Source organism: Protopterus annectens, chromosome 1.part0, assembly GCF_019279795.1.
Source record: "Protopterus annectens isolate FY-2018-M chromosome 1.part0, PAN1.0, whole genome shotgun sequence".
Classification (NCBI taxonomy): Eukaryota; Metazoa; Chordata; order Ceratodontiformes; family Protopteridae; genus Protopterus; species Protopterus annectens.
In genome coordinates this window covers 1,619,590,044-1,619,608,311 of record NC_056725.1, presented here as the reverse complement: position 1 = coordinate 1,619,608,311, position 18,268 = coordinate 1,619,590,044, and positions in this window count along the sequence as shown.

The window sequence follows — 18,268 nt, the reverse complement described above, 5'->3', positions numbered from 1 at the left end:
GATTCTTCTGGTAGTAAACTACTGCGTGTGTAGGCAGTGGCACTTTCCACCCAGTCAGTCTCCCACACACACAAGTGCACACAATATGAACACATGCACACACACACACACACACACACACACACACACACACACACACACACACACACACACACACACACACATACATCACAATCCCTGTACAAGTCGTTCACCTGTCTACCTTCCAGTTTCTTTCCAAAGCCCATGATAGTTGAAGTGCCATCATGTCAAGTATGTATTGTACCCTCATGTCTATGGTATCCCTCACCCCCAAGTCCCCATTGTGATTTTGGTGCCATTATGGCACTTCAATTTAAGTTATCCCTGTTTGGTAGTGTATTATCTGACCCCTGATCCCCATATTGCTGTTAGTGCTTTTATGGCACTTAAAGAGTTACCAGTGGTGATCTAGTGTGTCCCCCCACCCTTGATACATGTATTGCTGTTGGTGCTGGTATGGTACTTTAACAGTTATCTATGTGGGGTCTAGTTGTTTCCCCACACTGATGCCATACTGCCATTAGTGCTGGTACAGCACTTTACATTATCTGAGATGGCATAGCCGTTCCCCCACCCCTATCCCTGTATTGATGTTGATGATGGAGAAGCACATTTAGAGTATCCATAGTAGTCTTGTGGTTCTCTCCACCCTCAGTTCCCATACTGCCATTGGTGCTGGTATAGCACTATGTCTTTCAGTAATTCCTGTGGACTAATATATCCCCCCAGCCCTGATCTCTTTACCATGATCATGGTATGGAGTTGAACACAGTCTTTTGACGATGTTTATTACTTTGAAAATAGGTAAAAGCTCCCAGCCTAGCCAGATAAAATTTTTTAGATAATTCTGTCATTTGTAAATATTAATGTAACCCACAGACTTGTTCTCTTAAATGTGAAAAGACTGCATTGGATATTGAACTGCAAAAATGTAACAACAGTGCACTCTGCTGTAAGAAAGCTAAGTCAAGCATTTTCTGACTGTCTTTGATGTTAAAATTCGGACCTGATATGTCTAGAGGGAGGCATCCTGCCTATTGTTTTAAGACCAGAGTTAATGGCTAGAATTTGCATGTATAAATCTCCTTTATTGCTCTGGTTTCTGACCAGGTATAAATAATGTAAATGTAGTTTCTGTTAGCCTGGGAACACCAGAGAAGTGTGAAGAATGATGTCATGTGAAGCAGCTCTGTGTTATCAATTTAAAGAGAGAGAATCAGAGAGCTCAGAGCATTTTGTCTTGAGAACATCTAACATCACCAGCAGTGTCTTGCTCTAGATATAAGTTATTTAGAACTGTGTTTTCTCTTAGAAATAGCTAGGAATTAGAAAGATTAGACTGTGTTTTTCTGTGATGTCAGAACTTTTCTACGGTATTATTTTAAGTATTTCTCTGTGATCTGTGAACTCTTGACTAGCACCGTGTAGTACAGAGTATTGTCTTGTGTTTTTATTACTTATTATTAAATATTTTTAAACCTTTCAACTGTGACTGTTTTATGCAGAGTTAATTTAAGCTGTAGCTTACATTGCATGTATATAGTGATACTGTACCAAGTCACTCTAATAAGCCTTGACTGTTCAGTCACACTTACCATTTGGATAATAATATTGCGCAGTAATAACTGGATACCCTTTCAGAAGGGCCTTTCAGTAGCTGATATTAGTGGGTGGTGGCAGCTGGTACTACCTTTTAGACTAGGCAGAAAAGGGGCACAACAGGAGATCCTGTGCCAGCCTTCCCCAGGAGTGTCTGTGTGATTGTGTATAACTCTTATCTCAAAGTGTGTGTGTGTGTGTGTGTGTGTGTGTGTGTGTGTGTGTGTGTGTGTGTCAGCTACTTGGGCAGGGACATGAAGCACTGGTTGGACAGAGAGGGTGGTGGAGGTTTTTGCTTGCCCACTAGGCTGAGATCTGGACCCTATAGCTGTGTCAGAGAAGAGTCTTATCAGGGACCTGGAGAGAAAGGTAGAAACCAGCCCCAGACTGACTGTGATCTCTGTGTGCTCTTTAGGGAAATTGTACTTTACTGTGTGTGTATTTATTATCCTTTCCCTATATGGACACCCCTCACTGGTGTTAGTGGTGAGGATTCAGGCTCCTTGATTGCTGGGCCAGTGCACGGGCATCACAATTACCACAAGGTTAATCACTTGATTATGTAGTTGCCTTCTTGGAAGACATTCTGAAGAGAGAGAGAGAGAGAAAGTATATGTCTCCTGTTCGGCATATACTTCTCAGAGGTATAGGCAAGCACAGGAGGACTATGGCTGACCAAGTTCACAGATGACTGCAAACTAGGGGCTATAAATGACTCTCCGGCTGACACAGACATCCTCCAAAAGGGTCTCACTGAGACAGATACCTGGTGTCAAAATCATGGCCTCAAGCTAAATGCCAAAAAGTGCATAGTCATCCCTATTGGAAAAAACAAAGTACCCACAAACTACCACATAGGTGGTAGTCCCCTAAATATGGAAGATGTAATAAGGGATCTGGGGACCCAAGTAGATAGTAATCTCAGCTTTGATAATCACATTGCCAAAGTGGTTAGAAAATCCTTCTACATGGCCCACCTAATTACAAAAGGGTTTGCATCCAGATCAAAAGAGGCCATTGTGCCCCTCTACTCATCAGACCCATCATAGAGTATAACGCCCCATTTGGGATGTACCTTACAAGACACCAGAAACAGCTTGAAAGACCACAGAAGTACCTCACCAAGAGGATCACTGGCCTCAAACAGATGCCCTATGCAGCTCGACTGAAGATACTCCAGCTGTACTCTGTTGCATACCATCTACTCAGAGGTGATCTCTGCCTGACATACAAGGCCATGTCCAACCCAGAATTGGTGGACATGCTCTACCTAAAGAAAACCTTAACCCCTCGAGCCACATGCTCTAGGGATCTAAACCTCACCACAACAATAAATAGGACATGCTGGAGGGATACATTCCTGTCCTAGAGACTTCCTATGCTTTGGAACAAGATTCCAATCTACATTAGGTGAAGCTCTTTGCTAACGCTCTTCAAAAGAAATCTTGACGAGTGGATGGGAAACAGAAAGTTTACCCCGGGGATCACTTCAGTGACTCTGCTGGACAAAGGCACAGGTAACTAATCTAAGGGGACGGTGAAAGCCAACACATTCTGGCTAGGCTTATAAATGCCTTCGGGCAGATAGCCTAGTACCTACCTATGAACCTATGAACCTATAAGAGAGAGGACATGGCTAAGTATCATATGCCTCTCCTTTCAGAATGCCTCATTAGCAGTCAGCATGGCCTTGCGGCCAGCTCTTTAAGGAGCTGCATGTCTTCATGATGGAGGACTTTGCATCATCATGTTACGGCAGTTGCAGAATCCGAGAAACGAACTGTGATGTATGCACTTAATGAGTCCTACCCCCAACATATATTTGCATTATTTTAATACTAGTGTTGTCATAGTATATTTCTATAATGATGTTAAAAAAGCACATTTTTATTGTTATGATTTTTGTGGGAAATAATTTATAGATTTAAGGGATGACTTCTTATATTTCTGGAACTTTCTTATCTTTTAGATTTTCTTATTTGATTTAGTATTTCTGTATTAGTTATAGACTTGTGAAGTTTTTAATGTTTCATCACACAATTTTAGTCACATTTTTTTCTGAGAGAGGATTATTTTAAATTTTCATCCTATGCATTAATATTCACCTTATTAATTTTTACATACTATGCCTTAACGGCTGTAAAAATATCTTCAGTATCAGAAACCTTCCTCATTAAAATTGAAATTTATACCCGAAACCTGAAATTTGAATTTCCTTATTTAATTATATATTGTCATTAACATTGATGCTAACATATGCAAAGCATTTGGTTTACCGGTTCATAGGTATATACCAGACTAACAACCACTAGGTCTATAAGCTCTGCTGTACAACCAAAATGCATCCCATGAGCTATTTTCCCTCAGAGGCTGTTTTAAGAGATGTGTGATAGATAAGGCAAGATTTAACCGTTGCCTCTGTCCATCAGAGAAAGTTACACTTCCTCATCCACTGGTCCAGGTTATGCTTGAATACAGTTAGGGAAGGCCTCTGCTTCACATGGATGGCACAAAGACTAATAGACATTTGCTAAACAAAACAATATAGTCTCAAAATGCAGACAGACTTAGCATTAACAGTAAACATATCTGTCTTTTAAACTCACATTCATTGGAATCACTTTGAAATCCACATTCAAAGAAAATATATCTGGTCAGTGGCAGATAAAGTTTACCTTTGGGCTGTTTTCAAACCATAAGCCTCTTGAACACATCCTTAGACCATGCAAAGCATGCATGTGTTCTTTTATTCATCTTCCTGGTCATATTAAATTATATTCCTTGTATAGTGCAGCACATATGAATCAATAAATAATGACAAAACTGCACATTTCATAACATTTGAACCATAAAAGGCTACTCATACTTTAATCATTGCAATCCACCAATATTAGTCAATATGTAAAATTGAGCTGAAGTAAATGTCATCTGAATACTTCCAGATTAATGAGATCTGCAACTAATGAAGAGGTTGCTGCCAGCAAACAACTTTTTATTTCAGTGTATTTCATTTATAAATTCAGTGTCTGCTGCTCATGAGGAATAAATTGCCTATGTACATTAAAAAATGGTAAGCTGGTAATACTGCAATAGGGAATGGATGGCAAACTGACTACAGGTTTATATTTAGTAGGCATCTTATCCAAAAGAAGGCAATTCAAGACTGCAGCACCCCCATCACCCTTTAAAGTACAACACAGTATTTACAATTCATCTACATGCTATGGTAATAGAACCCACAGTCTTCTGTATCAAAAACAGGTATTATACCTGTTGTGCTACTAACACTGCTTTCAAGTTTTATAGTCAAATAGTGATGACCATTTGCTAAACGAAACAGTTGCACATTGAAAACAGACTTGGCATGAGCAGCAGTAAACTTCTCTTACCTTGATGCTCACAATTCCTTGAAAATTCACTGAAACTTGATTCTTTTGAGTAGTTTGGTAATTGGTGTAGAGGAATCAAGGCTCTTGTCTCCTGCAAACCAAGGTACAGGGATTGAGCCTGTGCAAATTAACTAACATGCCATCCATAACTAGGGCATTTTACACACATGCACACACACACACACACACACACACACACACACACACACACACACACACACACACACACACACACACACACAGACACAAAACTTACTGATGGATGGAATGTCGTTCATCAGTGCAAGTCCAGGTCAGACCTTGACAAGCAACATGTGTGTGTGATACACACGCAGGGGCACACAGATGGAGAGGACATTCTTAAAGAATGCCCTTAAAGAACACATTTTTTTTTTAATTTAAAAAGGAAATGTTATGTCAGCCCTCCAGCCTGTGGACCCCCTCCCAGGCAGTGGGACCTAGGCAACTGCCTAGGTTACTAGTGCTGGATCCAGTTCCGAGAGCACTCAGTTGAGCAACTGTGCATTATCAGATATGTCAAATTGAACTGTTTGGAAGCAATGCAATTCATAGTTAATCATATGCTGTGTGACAGTTAATCCCATTAGAAGTTAATATGTGTGTCTATGAATCAACCACATAATTAGTTCAAGCAGTTGCAGTGAGTACTCTAAAAATCTGAGCAGGCATGAAGTCTGCTTTGAGAAAAGTGTGCACATACTGATGCAGATTCTCACACACATACACACACACACACACACACACACACACACACACACACACACACACACACACACACACACACACACAAACACACAGACACACCACATACATGCACACACACACACATTGAAACTCACATGAACACATAGAGACAGTCTCTTGATGGAAGTGTTTGCACATTTACACAAGTGGCTATGTCAGCAGGAGAATTTGAATAGAGGAAGAACAACATGGTTTGCACAGCTCTGCTTTGCTCAGCTTTTCCTTTTCATTCAGTCCCACAGAGTAAAATCACAGTATGCAAACTGCAGCTAATATCCACTTACATACTTTCTGCACTTCTCTGTCATGATCTTGCTTAGTTTTGACATCCCTGAATCACCATACTATACATGATGAGAAGGAGTGCAGTTAGGTGGGTGAGTGGATATGTGCATCATTAGCAGAGGCCAAGCCTCCCCCACACACACAACTGCATTTATATGCAGAGGTGAAACTCTTGTTGCTTAAGTGAACATTGCTACACACTGCTGTGCAGTGAGGATTTTATTAATCATTGTCTCCTTACATAGGTTCATAGGCTCATAGGTAGGTACTAGGCTATCTGCCCAAAGGCATTTATAAGCCTAGCCGGAATGTGTTGGCTTTCGCCGCCCCCTTAGATTAGTTCCCTGTGCCTCTGTCCTAACATGCAAGGCTGTTGTACATGGCCTTGTGAACTGTGAAACTGCTTATAAATCTCAGCCTAAATCCTTTACGTTTTATGCATCTCTTTCCTAATCAGTTCATGAATAATAAATGTAGCAATTATGATGAAGATGAAGCTTAAAAAGCTTTTAAAAAACGGATTAAATGCAAACCATTTTAGATATGATACAGGTACATGAAAATGCACAACAGTTGTCTGATTGCTCTAAATGTAAATGCTGACCTCTCCTTGTTAATATTGGTATGCTCACCCAGCACATTACTCTTCATCTATGGAACTGCTGTTTATCCTTTTAATTTAATGGTTATCAAGTCCACGTTTAGCATTTAACAAGTCTATGACATTAATGCCAGTCTTGTGCTATATATTTGCACAGGCATGTAGATTATCATTGCTATGTTTTTCACTGATAAAATACATAGATGGTGCATTTCATTCTTTGATCATAGTGTAAATGAAGGTTAAACGCAGGATTATTCCTTTTACTTTACACTGTTGCCTGTTAATGTTGCTGCACATCACAATGGAATGATTGGACTTTTGGTTTGCCTTATCCACACTGTAATCTACTATTGTTGCTCTTTGAATGCATTTTTACAAGGGAAGTATGATTCAGGAAGTAATGGATACTGTTATTGTTAGACTGGGGGACAGTAGGGGTAAGGACATTTCTCCTTTTCTCCACCACTGTACAACCTCAGAGTTAGGATATTTATAGTCAGGGAGGTGTATGGGATGGAAGCTCCACCCCCATTTGTTGGATGTGCTTCAGAATTTAAATTTGCATCACATATCTGCAGTTTGTGCTGCTGCATTGGAATAGAGAGATATAGCCCAGGCTATACAGGTTTGATTAGTAGCTCAGGTGACTGATGGAGCAGCAAGAAGTGATAGGCATGTCTCTAATGTGTGGGAGGGTGCTTGTTGATTATACTCCCTATGGGGAGCTGTTGTCCAAAATGGGGAACTGTTCTCAGTGCTAGGGAATTTAAAAGGGACCCCCCAAGATGGAAGCACAGACAGCTGAGCCCCCCAGGATGCCACCAGGATCCATGAACAGCATCAGCAATACTGGAGTAAGTGTGTTTGGGTAGGAAGATGGCTACCAGACCTTGCATGGACCTGGGGCACTGGGCAGCCAGGCCAGTAGGATGAGGTCTGAAGGGACAAAATGTGTTTCATTATCAAATCTAAAATGCAAATGTTATTTCACTGTTGTTGTGGTCTGTTTTATATCAAAGTGGTATCTAATAATTATTACATGGACATAAAAAATTAAATAAAATGCACCTCTAAACAAGTTGTAGAGCAGATCTGTTCAGCAGTTGTCTGTGTAAATGGTCCTTCACATGTTCATTGTCTGCATCTGCTTGTACCTGTCATTAGTTTAATAAACCCCCAAGAAACATCCCCAGCTCATTTATGAAGCAATTTCTTGCAGTACATGTTTATGTATTTATTTGGGTGTATAACACAAAATTGAAACTCCATCTTAATAATTGTTATGCTGATTAAAGCATTTTAAATACTTGGCTAAAAGTTATATCATCATTATTAGCAGCAAACATGTTTTTGTTTCTCAAGTGCTTATGAAATTAAGCTGAAAAAGACTGCATGCTTAGTAGTTTACTATGAAATATCCCAGAAGAATGCATTTAAACCACACAGCACATTTAAGGCAGATTTTCTTCCCAGAAGTCGGTATCCCATAGGTTAGGAGGTGAATTACCAGCCCTTGGGAGTTATCAACAGCTACACAGTAATACCAGATAATGATATTAAGAAATACGGGCCAGCATACATACACACACACACACACTCACACACACACACACACACACACACACACACACACACACACACACACACACACACACACACACACACACGTAAATGCACCTGTTGATTACAATAAAAAATGTTCTCCAGATGATTTGAGAAAAAGTTAAGTGTTAATTAAAGTCAAGCTTACCTAATTCCTCATGTGTTAGCTTGGAAAAACTTTGACTATAACACATGCTTCGGTGCTGATTAAGCATCTTGTTTATATTTATTTCTGGCACTTGATATATTTTGTAGTACAGATACAATTTAAATATCACCAACATCCTTAGTTAATTATTTTCATTATGCTTATAACATGCGTGATAATCTTTGCTTATATTTCTGAACATTACTATGTTTCCTAATTTCATTTTTTTCCAGAACTATTTGCAAATACTCCTTGAAGAAATGTAAAAATAAAATAAAAAAAAAAAGCTTCTGATAGGTAGGGAAGCATGGATAAATCTTGTTTTCAGAAGGAGAGCTGGCATTAAGCATGCATGTGATTTAAGACCTGGTTGTGGCATATAAACAGTAATATGTCTAATACTCTCTGTAAAGAAATTCATGCACATTTTATAAAAACTGGAAATGCATGTCTCCAAAGTAATAATAATTCAGTACCACAGTAACCATAATAGTGCCATATTTATTTCATTGTTCATTCTGAGGTCTCAGAACAGCAGCAGCCAAAATGTTGGTTTTCTGGCAAAGGAAAATTATTCTACAAACAACAAAGCCAAAAGCATGCCATCATATGATTTAGCACACCCAGAATAATTGAATAATGGTTTCACAACATTGACAGGTAATGCCACATTCTTGCCCTCACTCCCCAAAATTTCAAAATCACACACTATCCCATAGTGTGGCAAACTGCAAACCACTTAACCTGAACTTCAAAAACATATTTATATTTATTTATATTTCTGTAATGGGAAAGCCCGGCTGGGAACAAAGTCCCTTTTCACTGGAGTCCTGGAAAAAAAGCTCCATAATTACATTAAAGTTAGTTGTCACCAGAGAAGAAGAGTATTGATGGAGGGACATATTTATAGATGGTGCATGATTCTGTGTGCAAAGGATACCTATGGTGTAATATTTGTAGATAAATCTATATCTATCCATATATATATATATATATATATATATATATATATATATATATATATATATATATATATATATATTCTTTGACAACAGGAAAAGCTATATGACTTGACTAGAGCAGAAGTTATATACGTCGACATAAGTGGGGTTTGAATCAAGAAAGGCATGTATAATGTTTTATAAGGAACTCATACTAGATGTAGAACTTTCACTGAGGAAGTTATAAACTTAAACTCTGGTGAATGCTTGTATATGTAGAATGCCAGGTACTGCTTACCGAGTATCTTTAAATGTGATCACATGATACTAATGGGTGTTCTTACCATTTTTTCTTGGTGGAATTAACATATGATTATATGTAATATGGATGAGGTGGATGAGGAGAAAACAGGACAGCCAATGATGCAGTTGGTAAGGTTCCAGGTGCATAGGCATATTGTAGGTATTAATCAGGTGGCTCTGAATAGTGGCATTCCAGGAGTTGTAGAGGAAGAGTTTTATGCTGTGCTTGAAATTTTTTGATTTTCTGTTTGGCGGTTGGAGATAGGTTGGGAATTCCAGATTTTTGTTATGTAGCAGGCGTATAGTGAGTCACAGTGAAAATTATGTGAGTGAGTTACTTTTGTTAGGAATGTGTCAGATGAACAGAATATGCAAGTGGAGTTATACTAGAAAAGAACAGTGCTGATGGAGGGGCATGTCTGTGGATGGTGCAGGATTTTTTGTGCAGTTTTTAGTTAGTTAAGTTTAAGGAGGCTGGGAAAGTTGTCAGTTTATGTGTTTCATTGAGAAGATTGGTGTCAGAATTTGCAATTGTATTGTATGATCACTCATGTTTTCTGAGCTGGGTTGATTTTAAGTTGGTGAAAATTGGGAGACATTATCAGGGGTGATAGAACATAAGCCTAAGCAGTAACTATTCAGGCTTGGTCGGACAAGAAATTCTTGAATCTATACGGCATTCTTAATGTTTGTTTTGTTTTTAGGGTCACTTAATAAAAGTGCAGGTCAAATTTAGGTGCTTATGATTGGTAACGTCAAGTCGTTCAGTGTGGCGAACTGTTCAGTGGCTGTGCCATCAGATAAGTAAAGGGAAAGGGGTTATGTGAGGCTGACACAAACTTGGGAGCAAAGAACATACATTTTATTTTTTTTTGTTGTTTTTTTAAGGCAGCAAGGACTCTATACTTGAGAAGGAGTCTTATGTGGCTTTTTGTAGTTCAAAGATAGAAGTGGCAGAATATTATATAATGATGGCGTTGGTTAGTACAGTAGGCAGGTTAATGCTAAATATTTTGAACAGGAATAGATCCTTGTGGGATACAAACAGAGATGGGGAGAAAGGTAGATGATGTCTATTACTGTTTTATACTTTGTGCTCTATGGTGAAGGTAGGATTTGGACCAGAAGATAGCTTTGTTTGAGTGGTCTATTTTGGAAAGTTGTAATAGGGGTAAAGAGTGGAAATCTGTCAAAAGCTATTGAGAGGTTAAGGTACACCAATGAAAAAGGAAAATGTTTTTTTCTGTGCTAATTTATTGAATCCAGGAAGGAAAGAAGAGCAGTGCGAGTATGGTGAGAAGGCCAGAAACCATGTTAGGATGTTGTCAGGATATTTTGGCTGAGAAGAAAAGTTAACAATTAAGAGTGGATACACTTCTCTATGATTTTTCAGAGTAGAGATAGTATCACAAAAGGTCTGAAGTTAGTACTGTTCGAGGAGAAGCAGCTTTTGTATAATATGTAATGTCCTAAAATTGTATAGACTTTGAGCTGCACCTCCATTGCGCAAATCTGTTTAAAAATAAGTGTAGCTGAATCAATTATCACATACAGCATTACAAAGAAGGGAGGGAAGGGAAGTTGAGGGAAATCTGCCTACAGTAGTTATTAAGTAGATGCCGGATGGAGTATAGTTTAGTGACCAACTCTACCCACAAACAAAAGGGGTTAGGTTACTACAAAGCTTATTAGCTGAGGGAAATCTGCCTACAGAAGTTATTAAGTAGACGGTGGATAGAGTATAGTTTAGTGACCAACTCCACCTGGAAACGCGAGGGGTTAGGTTACTACAAAGCTTATAATTATCCTTTAGTTGCAGTCACTTTAAAACCCTACACAGGACACTTCTTTCACTGTAGTCCATTTCTTTTAGGGCTAACTATTCCCACCTTAATAGGGATGTTCTTGTTAGGGATTTTACAGTGTAGTACATTCCCTTTGTGTTTAGAGCATCAGATGTATTGGGGCATTGAAAGATGGTGCACAGCAGTGTGGAATATAGGAGTCTACTTTCCCTGTAGTCCAGTCCTTTTAGGGCTAACAGTTCTCAGCTGGCTAGGGATTTTCCAGTGCTGTGCTTCTGCTTTGTGCTTGGAGTGTCCATCAGATATACCTGGGGAGAGAAGATGTCACACGGCAGTGTAGCGTCTGGAGTTTGATGGTGAAGATGGTGACTTGAGAATTTGTTTTACATTTCCATTTGGAACACACGTTTTTGGTCATACAGATTCTCAGTTTTTGCTTAATTGTTTCTGTGTCACAGACCCACTAATTGGCAGTATTAGCTCTGACCCCCTTGTGAGCGTATATTGAATTAAGCAAGTCATTTGATAATAAATAAATGAATGAATGAATGGATGGATGATTTAATGACTGAATTAATTAATAAGCCTCTAATTCAGTCATCTTATAACCAAATATTTAGCAACTAATTGTACTGTGTCATATGTGAGCATTGACTCCAGCTAGGTGTTGTTACGCAAGTTCCTCATTCATTCATTCATTCATTCATTCATTCATTGTCTGAGCCACTGACTGTTGGAATATAAATATTCATGGCTAATTCTGACCACGTGTCATTAGTATAACCAGAAAAGGATATATCTTCAGTTGTATGTTATTTGCCAAAACGGAATTTCATTTAAATGTGTCTAATTGAGGAAGATGTCTTGAGTCAGGCCATGACTGCCCAGTGAATACATCTGAATGCTTCTTCTGTCTCACTTTCAGCTTGCACTGTTGTTAGGTTTGCACAAGATAAGACACTTTCCTCAATGAAATAAGGAACACAGTATTAAAGTCATCATAATCTGAGAATAACTAATTATAAATCTCTACAGCCAAGGTTAATGGCAGGTATTGAAGTAATAGAGATAAATTGACCCGTTTCATCAATAAACCAAAATTAATTTAAAAAAAGGGTTCTAAATCAGGGACTTTTTTTACACTAGTGTGATTGAATTAGAGTAGTGATATAATAATAGGAGTTGTGTTAAAATTTGTTTTTGTAGAATAAAACATATTTCTGGCACTGTTTGCTTTTTGTATGCATTGCTGTTTGGTCTGAAAATTATCAATTGTAGTAGGGACAGAGCAAAATTTTAACCAAAATCCTGGATGAGTCAAAAATCAGGGACAGCTGTGAATTGTACTTTTGAATTGCTAAGGATTTTTCTTTCTGCAAATATACCTTACTGACTCATAAGAAATAAATGTGTCTAGCACTGAGGTGGCATCATCTTCAAGATATATTCCTACAGTCATGTGATGGTGTACATTCATTGCATAGCAGGAATGTAGACGTGCACAGCACACCAGGACTAATACTAAATATATAAGGTGACGTTCTGCACACATTTGTTGTAAACTGAGCACTGCTGTCACTGTGTTCACTAAGCTGATCACCAAAGGTATTGCCCTGCATAGTAGAGTACACCACTCCCTTATACTGGACTTGCATTGTGGGAATAGTGATATGTAAGACAGTAGGTAAGGGTTTGACAGCAATCAGAGGAAAACACACAGTGGAAACAGGAAGGGAACATAATAATTTTAGGGGGAACACAGCCCCATTTTCATATAATCAGAAAGGACTATAGGTATGGGATAACAGAAAAATAGAGCAGAAAAGGATAGGTGAGTTTGTAGAAGCAAGCAGACATAAAGAAAATAGCATGGACAAACAGATGTGATTGTTCGCACAATAGGCTGGGACAACAGACAAATAAAATGGTGATAGTAAGTGCTGCACCGCACACAAAGTATAGTGCAGCACACATTAGGACTGGGTGCAACCAGGCTGGGCATAGGGAGGGTTACTCAGAGTATGTGGATTACTATAGGGGTCAGAGGGCAAACTGCACAGAGGTATCACCAGAAGATGAATCTGAGTGACCAATGAAATGATCCTGGTCATCCTGCTTTGGACTGATGGATGGTGCCAGGTGGGCGAGTGAATATGTTATTCAATGTAGAAGAGTTTTAGTGAGGCCAAGGTTGCTGCCCAGCTCCTTTTTTGCCACTGAATCCACCCCAGGTAATAAGTAGTACTTCCTGACTGTGACGGACCATTGCTCCCATTCCAAGAAGGCAGGCCCATCTCAAGCATTGCCATGGCTAAAGCTTTAGAAGGGGCGACAATATTGTATGCATCTGTGGAACACCTTAATTCTCTTCTGAACCTGCAAAATGGCAACACAGTCAGGAGGTGGCCATAACTGTTCCATAGCAAAATCTGTAACTGATATACAGTGCCATCTAGATCAAATGCCATTCATACTTGCCCTACTGTTCCAACAATTATCATTATTTTCTGCAGTGACTTACACAATTTAGCTCACATTTTTTATGTGCTGCAACTTAAAGGGCCATATCACTAAAGATGGACATGTGAAGTGATCAGAACAAGGTATACAAAACACACTGCCTGACAGCTATGGACCTCAGTCTATATCACTGTAGAATGGCCACTTTCTACCACTCATATGTAGCTCTACTGTTACAGAAAGTAAGTTCAGGTAAAAATCAGCTATCAGGAGAGATTACACAGTAGACCTTGACATGCATAAATGATCCCATCAGGATACCTCTGCAGAGAGAACAATAACATGACAAACTGATATGCATTCATCAGGATGAGATCTGTTGAGAAAAATATATAGTGCATGACAGGGTGCTGTATTTTAACTTCTGTTTACCCCTTCTAGTCTACTCAGAGCTTGAAGAAGTATCAGGTCTTCTCTGTAATAAGAAAAGGGTGTTGTAGTAAAACTAGAAGAGGGGAAAGGAAGGGAGAGGTCAAGAGAGATCCAGCAGAAGGAGTACCCAAAATGCTTAAGATTATGTGTAGGACAAGCCATGAACTATACAATAAGGTAAAATGTGTAAAAATGGTTTTAAGATAAGGAAAAACACTTTAGAGAGAGAAAGAAGGAAGGATGGCATTCACACAAATGGGCATGGTAAATACTATCAGAATGATAATTCTCCAAGTATTAACATGCACCCTTAAGAAATGGGCATTGGAACCAAAATATGAAGTATTAGACAGCATGCAAACAGAAAGTGATGACTGGATAGAAGACTGGGAGATGAAAGAGGGTCACAATGAACAAACTTAGGACGAGGAAAATTGTAGGCTAGGGGGTTCCATAGATTGCCTGCTAAGTGCTAAAATATAACTTAGAAGGACAGAAAGGCAAAAAAAAAACAAAGGACAGCCAGAAAAAGAGGAAAGAGACAAATAAAGGGATATGTTTAGGGAAATCAAAGAAGAAGCAATGAAAAAATGGGGCAACATAAACACAGGAACTTAGGAAGACTGGAAATTGATCATGGACGCCAAAGTTGTAGTTAGGGTGGTTGAAGGGTTATTTGCTATATCCTTGTAATCAGAATTTTTGATATTATTATGGATGAGGTCAGTGCATTGTTGCCATTATTTCTTAATTTCATGATATAACTGAAGAAAGATATATAGTTTCCTTTAGTAACTGTGGTAATGTTAAGCTTGAACTTCACTTTACATTTTCTAATAGTGCACTTAAGTTCCATGCTGGAATGTTCAGTGTGTTCCTGAGATAAGGGAATGTCTATTTTGCACATTTTATTTTCCTTCTTTTATTATACAGCTTATTAATACAGTAGTTCCACAAGAGAGTTTTGTTCTTGAAGTACACATAATATCTAAGGTGGACAAGTACTGACTTTGATGTACAACTGTTTAGGAACAGGTAAAGTTAGTGGTTAATGTGGGAACCCCCTCAGTTGAGTCCATTTATAGGAGATTGAAATTTTGCACAAGTATACTACAAGCAGTAGTAAATTTGTGCTACATTGATCCCTGTGGTACCCAACTAGTTATAATTCTAAATTCAGTCTAACTTGATGATGGGATGGTACCACTAGGCCTGGGGATTTGTGATCAGATTTCAATAGGTATGAGAGGATGCAGGATGAGGTATAGGTGGGTGCTATTCTGGTAATGACCATGTCAAGATATGAGATCCTGTTGTGGGTAGTTTTACAATTTGCTACAGCACCTTCACATTAATAAAATATAGGAAACATTAAGGATATCCATATTTAGAGTTGTAAGTATACAATTAATACTTGGGTAATTGGAGCTCTCTAGCAAAATTATATTTGATTTGATATTTAACATTTCAGTGTTGTTTAGGTAATATCCTTGATGTTTGGGCAAAATTGATGAGGATCTGTAGCTAGCAATGAAGTACTAGTTAGATTTGTTAAGGGTGATTTAGATCACTTAAAACTCCAAGTTAGGGTTGTGGGTAATATGATGTGAGGTGATGGTGTTTCCAATAAATACAGATACTGTCCACTAATTGACAAAGATCCTGAAGGCATAAAATGTGCTAAACCCTGCTATACAGGGAGTGTTGCATTGCACTGAAACCATGTCTCAATAAATAAACATATATGAATATGGCTGAGTTGCAGTAGACTCAGCTTCAGGCATATTTCAATTTAGACGCATAGCACTGAGTAGTGACACCATAACATCATCCAAATTTGAGTTTGAATTTGCTATGTGAGAATGCCCAGTAGGACGTGTTTTTGCCTAAACAGGCACTAAGGAGACAGGACAGGCTTTACTCGTATGCGGAGTCGTGTCTGAGATAAGATGTGTATGCCACCAAAGTGAAATAGGAAGTCTTATCTACTATCTGATATCAGGCTGACACATACTAGATTCGCTTAGAATGACACCAACTGCTTAGTCAACTATTAATAACAATTATCTTCCCCTTGGTATTAGGCATCATTCTTTGTGAAGGTAAGATAGCACTCAAGACATCTGCCTTTCCTGCCCCTAACACATGCATAGCAGGTCCCATCATGTCCCTCAGCATGTTCCACTTGGTGAAGTAACTCAGGTCATTCACCCCATTTTGACCATCACTAGGTAATAGCTATACTTGTCTGGTTTAAGGGACCTTAGAGCTCTTGTGACATCATGCATCCTGGCAGCAAATGAAAAGCTTACAGTCACCTTGTTGTTGTCCAGTCTAATAGGTTCATAGGTTCATAGATAGGTACTAGGCTATCTGCCTGAGGGCATTTATAAGCATAGCCAGAGTGTGTCAGCTTTCACTGCCCCATTGATTAATTAACTGAGTCTCTGTCAAGAAGAGCCAATGAAGTGATCCCAGGGGTGTATTTTCTGTTACCCATCCACTCGTCAAGGTTTCTCTTGAAGAGTGTTAGTGAGGGGCTCTGCCTAATGTAGTTAGGAATTTTGTTCCAATGCATGGAGAGTCTCTGTGACAGGAATCTATCCCTCCAGCATGTTCTATTTATTGTTGTGGCAAGGTTTAGCTCACTAGAGCGAGTGGCTTGCAGTGACTTGGATTTCTTTAGGAGGAGCATGTCCAACAATCACCTCTGAGTAAGTGATATGCCACTGAGTACAGCCGGAATTTTTCCATTCGGGCTGCATAGGACATATGTTTGAGGCCAGTAATCCTCTTGGTAAGGTACTTTTGTGGTCTTTCCAGCTGTTGGAAGTGTCTTGTGAGGTACATCCCAAATGAGGCATTGTACTCTATGATAGGTCTGATGAGTGATGAGTAGAGGGGCACTATAACCTTTTTATTTCTAGATGTGAACCCTTTAGTAATTAGATGGGCTACATAGAAGGATTTCCTAACTACTTTGGCAATATGATTGTCAAAGGAGAGATTACTATCTACCTGGGTCCCCAGATCTCTTATTACCTCTTCTGTATTAAGGGGGCTGCCACCTATGTGGTAATTCATGGGTGTTTTGTTTTTCCCAAATGGGATGACTATGCATTTTTTGGCATTTAGCTTGAGACCATGACTTTGACACCAGGTGTCCATCTCAGTAAGGCCCTTTTGGAGAATGTCTGTGTCAGCCAGAGAGTCAATTATGGCTCCCAGTTTGCAGTCATCAGTGAACTTGGTTAGCCATAGTCCTCCTGTGTTTGCCTGTACTTCTGAGAAGTATATGCTGAACAGTAGGGGTCTCAGGACCAAGTCTTGTGGGACACCACTTGTGACTGGTTTAGAGTCAGACCTGGAGCCTGCTATTCTTACTGTGTGGGTTCTGTCTGTAAGCCAGTTGGCAACCCATCTCATGACGTAGGGGTTTATGTTCAGTCTGATGAGTTTTTCTATAATTCCAGAGTGGGAAATGTTGTCAAAAGCATTGGCGAGGTCAAGGTAGGCTGTGTGAACCACCTTCCCCCCATCTATGGCCTTGGCGACTGCCTCAAAGAAGTCAACCAGGTTTAGTAGGCATGATCTGCCTTTAACAAAGCTGAACTGGGTCGGGTCAAGTGTTTGGAGGTTCCCAATGTCTTTATTAATGAGTTCCATGATGATGCGCTCCATAGCCTTGCAGACCAGGTTAGTCAGGCTTATGAGGCAATAGTTACCAGGGTAAGTTGTGGCCCCTCCTTTGTGGATCGGAATAACCATTGTTGTGTGCCATTCTATGGGCACATAGCCTGTGGAGAGGCTGAGGTTGAACAGTGTGTTTAGGTGGGGGTTAGTTCATTCTGTAGTTTGTGCAAGATGCAGCCTGGGACACCATCTGACCCCACTGATGCTGTGCTTTTGGCTTT